The sequence below is a fragment of the Triturus cristatus genome, chromosome 7, assembly GCF_964204655.1.
Source record: "Triturus cristatus chromosome 7, aTriCri1.1, whole genome shotgun sequence".
Lineage (NCBI taxonomy): Eukaryota > Metazoa > Chordata > Amphibia > Caudata > Salamandridae > Triturus > Triturus cristatus.
The window spans coordinates 1118420188-1118425014 of NC_140590.1; the positions used below are offsets into that span (position 1 = coordinate 1118420188).

The window sequence follows — 4827 nt, forward strand, 5'->3', positions numbered from 1 at the left end:
CAAGAGTGCCTCGTGCCCGGGAAGGCTGGGTTGAGAAGCAGGGACCGGCCCCGGTGCCTGGGTTTCGGTCAGGGCCTGGGGTGTGGGAGCCCCCATCCTGCGGCCTGCCAAGTGTCCATCTGCCCAGGACAAGGGTCCCTGGTGCAGAGCCCCGGAGCCCTGCAAAGGCAGGCAGGAGCCCCACTGCCATGGCTCGGCTCAGGGCGGGCAGATGGGCGTCCTTTCAGACCTGGCCATCTGGTCGCACCTTTCCCCTCAGCCATCTGGTCACACGCAATGCTTTCCAATGGGGCGACCAGATTGCCGGGCTGCCCTGGAAGTCCCGATGGGGGCTCATTTGCTTCCCGGATCCTAGCCAGGGCTCCAGGAGGTCGGGCACATTCACGCCCAGGGTCCCCTGAGTCTCACAGTGTGCACGGGTTCCTAGAAAGAGGGGTAGCTTTCCTTCGGATTAATAGGGGCAGGGTATGCTGGAACACCCCTCCTCAGCTGGTGGTTCTTTGCCGGGGACCAGATGGGCTATGCCCGGACAACACCTCCCCTCTGTCCAAGGGCTCCCTCCTCCGGCCGACAGGGTGGCATAGTGCCCAGGATGGGCTCCATGTGTACCCAGCATGCCTCCCCTGGGCGTCTGAGCCCGAGAGCCCCAGTGGTCCTCCTTGTGCCTGAGGCCCAGACAGGGTCCCCGAGCCCCCAGGAAGCAGAGCCCCCAAGCCATGCGTGGGAAGGCGGGAGCCCTACCGCGAAGGCTCGGGTGGGCAGATGGGGGTCCTTTCGGTTCCGGCCATCTGGTCGACCTTTCCCCTCCACCATCTGGTCACATGCAATGCTTTCCAATGGGGCGACCAGATGGCCGGGCTGCCCTGGACGTCCCGATGAGGGCTCATTTGCCTCCCAGATCCCAGCCAGGGCTCCAGGAGGTTAGGTACGTTTGCACTAGGGGTGGGTGGAATTTGCAAAAGTGACTTTTGCAAATTATCGTGAAAATGTTACAAATCTTCGCAAATATGCGGAAATATCGCGAAGATGCGAACGTTTTTTTCCCGCCCGTTCGCGGTATTTTCTGCATGGTCACGGCTCGCCAACTTACCCATGCGGTTGCTTGCGGGCGCAGCCATCTTGTTTTCACTCTTCTCACGGTGCATGATCGCGAGAAGAAAGACATGATCGCGCGACCAATGACATTACTGCGGGCGCGAACTGTCGCGAGACAGCGCAAATTGCTACCAACAATCCAACATCTTGTGGAGAACGTGACCGGATCGTGAAAACTTGTCGGCGAACGCGGGGATTCAGGTAAGGCGATCGCGCGCGCACGAGAATGTGTTATTTTACAGCACGAGCAAGAGACAAATTTTCGCTAAGCTGCAGAATGCAGAAATTTTGACATTTTCGCGATCTCCACGGAACGCGACAATGTCAAATTATCGCAATTTCCGCGAGTGGAACAGAAATTTAGCCCAGGCCTAGTTTGCACACAGGGTCCCCTGAGTCTTGCGGTGCGCACAGGTTCCCAGAAAGAGGGGTAGCTTCCCTCCGGATTAGTAGGGGTAGGGTATGACGGAACAGCCCTCCTCAGCTGGTGGTTCTTTGCCGGGGACCAGATGGGGTATGCCCGGACAACACCTCCCCTCTGTCCAAGGGCTCCCTCCTCCGGCCGACAGGGTGGCATAGTGCCCAGGATGGGCTCCATGTGTACCGGGCAGGCCTCCCCTGGGCGTCTGAGCCCGAGAGCCCCAGTGGTCCTCCTCGTGCCTGAGACCCAGACAGGGTCCCCGAGCCCCCAGGAAGCAGAGCCCCCAAGCCCTGCGTGGGAAGGCGGGAGCCCTACCGCAAAGGCTCGGGTGGGCAGATGGGGGTCCTTTCGGTTCCGGCCATCTGGTCGACCTTTCCCCTCCACCATCTGGTCGCATGCAATGCTTTCCAATTGGGCGACCAGATGGCCGGGCTGCCCTGGAAGTCCCGATGAGGGCTCATTTGCCTCCCAGATCCCAGCCAGGGCTCCAGGAGGTCAGGTACGTTTGCACTAGGGGTGGGCGGAATTTGCAAAAGTGACTTTCGCAAATTATCGTGAAAATTTTACAAATCTCCGCAAACATGCGGAAATATCGCAAAGATGCGGAAGTTTTTTTCCCGCCCGTTCGCGGTATTTTCTGCATGGTCGCGGCTTGCCAACTTACCCATGCGGTTGCTTGCGGGCGCGGCCATCTTGTTTTCACTCTTCTCACGGTGCATGATCGCGAGAAGAAAGACGTGATCGCGTGACCAATGACATTACTGCGGGCGCGAACTGTCGCGAGACAGCGCAAATTGCTACCAACAATCCAACATCTTGTGGAGAACGCGACCGGATCGGGAAAACTTGTCGGCGAACGCGGGGATTCAGGTAAGGTGATCGCGCGCGCACGAGAATGTGTTATTTTACAGCACGAGCAAGAAACAAATTATCGCTAAGCTACGGAATGCGGAAATTTTGACATTTTCGCGCTCTCCGCAGAACGCGAAAATGTCAAATTATCGCAATTTCCACGAGCGGAATGGAAATTTAGCCCAGGCCTAGTTTGCACACAGGGTCCCCTGAGTCTTGCGGTGCGCACGGGTTCCCAGAAAGAGGGGTAATTTCCCTCCGGATTAGTAGGGGTAGGGTATGACGGAACAGCCCTCCCGGGCTGGTGGTGTTTTGCCGGGGACCAGATGGGCTATAACCGGACAACACCCCCCCTCCATCCGGGGGGCTACCTCCTCCAGCCCACGGCGTGTGAAAGTGCCCGGGATGGGCTCCATGGGTCCGGGCACTCCAGAGCAGCGTGTGTCTACCCTTCGCCGCTGAACCCCGTTCGTGATAGGGATAGGGGATTGCAATTATTTCCCATGAACGACAATTCCCGTAAGTGCGGGTCTTAAGCTCACGTTGATTAAGTCCCTGCCCTTTGTACACACCGCCCGTTGCTACTACTGATTGGATGGTTTAGTTAGGTCCTCGGTTTCCGCCCCGCCGGGGTCAGCAACAGCCCTGGCAGAGCACTGAGAAGACGATCAAACTTGACTATCTAGAGGAAGTAAAAGTCGTAACAAGGTTTCCGTAGGTGAACCTGTGGAAGGATCATTAATGGCGGACTGGCCCGAGCGACTGATGGTGCCAGCCCGAAGCCCTCGACACACCTCCTGCAAGCACGCATCATAGGCACAGGGCCTGGCCCTGCCCTGGCACATCCACGGCCGCATGGTGCGCCTGGGTGAGGACTGGGACTTCGGTAGGCCTCTTCCCCTGGCGAGGGCCCGACTGATGTGCGAGGGACCGGGGACAGGGGCGGTCCCCATCTCCTGTCCCTTTCCTGGGAGGAGCACAGCTGTAGGCCCTCCCAAGATGGAACCTAAGCTCAACCGGCACGACCCTCACAGTTAGGGGGAAACCGAATGACAGTGCATCCCCAGGCTGGTACTGCCCCACCCTCAAAAGGCCCTGCCGCCAGCTGTACCCTCCAACGCCCAAGTCCCGGCCAGACCAGGTTACGGGTGACCGAGTAGTGGCCCTTCTCGTGCAGCAGGGCAGCCTGGAAGAGAAGGGGCCTGTGAAGGGACCCCAGCTCCTCTCAGTGGGAGGCGTGCGGGATGGGGAGCCACCTGGCTCTTCCCTACCGGCGCCTCCGACCAGGGCGAGGGTGGGGTGGACTAATCACCAGCCTGCCGGCATGGCTCGGGATGCCTGGTGACAGACGGCTGACGTGCAGGTGGGGCGACCCTCTCTCATTGCCAGGTACCCGGTTTCACCCGGTACTGTGCAGCCGGACTGAGTGGTTTGAGGACTCATGCGGTCTCTGGGAGAGACCGGTGGCTGCGGGGCTGCCTGCTCCCATTGCTCTGGGAGCCCCCTTCCTCGCCAGCAGATGGGTGGTGGGGGACTCCCAGGCGAGTGCCTGGTAACGTTATTTTCTCCCAATGGTGCAGTTTGACTCCCAGAGGAGAAGCCTTCCTCCCACCTCTCCTGCATACGCAGGTGGGTGAACGTTTTAAAAAAGTTGCCTGTGACTCTTGGCGGGGGCTAACTTGGCTCGCGCCAGAATTAGTGTGAATTGCAGGACACATTGATCATTGACACTTCGAACGCACCTTGCGGTCCCGGGTTCCTCCCGGGCTTATGCCTGTCTGAGGGTCGCCTCGATCATCAATCGGCCTGGGGCTTCTCCGGGACGCGACTGGGGCAGTCGCAGGGTTAGCTCCGCTCCCCTTTGTCTCCCGACAAGGTCAGACCCCCTGATCGTCCGTGGCAGGGTCCCTCACCGGGTCCTGCCGCTGAGGTACGCTGCTGGCGTGCCTGGTCCCCGAGAAGGGGCCTGGCGACCGGTCCTCCCTGGGCCTGTCTGTTGCATCCCACTGTCTCCCCGCGCTCATGCACTTTGGGCGCACACCTCCGGGGCCGGCTTCCCGGGGAGGGCTAACCCCCCTCCAGATCTGATCCAGGGAAAGAGGGCGCACGCGCTGCCAGGATGCCAGGAACCTGCTCTGGCAGGGGCCTGGCCTCCCCCAACGGCTCCCCCGATGCTCTGGCGTTTTACTTCCGACTACGACCTCAGATCAGACGTGGCGACCCGCTGAATTTAAACATATTACTAAGCCTAAGCGGAGGAAAATAAACTAACCAGGATTCCCTCAGTAATGGTGAGTGAAGAGGGAAGAGCCCAGCGCCGAATCCCCGCCCGGCAGCGGGCGTGGGAAATGTTGCGTACAGAAGTCCGACTCCCTGGTGTCGCTCACGAGGCCCAAGTCATTCTGATCGAGGCTCACCCCGCTGACTGTGTTAGGCCAGTAGCGGCCACCGGTGCACCA

The 4827-nt window shown here is 59.9% G+C and overlaps 1 non-coding gene and 1 pseudogene across 1 annotated transcript in view; both read left to right on the forward strand.

The window, feature by feature from the left end:
* Positions 1-4027: 4027 nt before the first annotated feature.
* On the forward strand, positions 4028-4156 carry LOC146811184 (5.8S ribosomal RNA; annotated as a pseudogene; the record flags this gene model as incomplete).
* Positions 4157-4565: 409 nt separating this feature from the next.
* LOC146811185 (28S ribosomal RNA) overlaps positions 4566-4827 on the forward strand; it is a 3684-nt gene continuing 3422 nt past the window's right edge. Inside the window, exon 1 of the ribosomal RNA XR_014967082.1 lies at positions 4566-4827. This exon is cut by the window's right edge and continues 3422 nt beyond it. This is a non-coding gene — a ribosomal RNA (28S ribosomal RNA).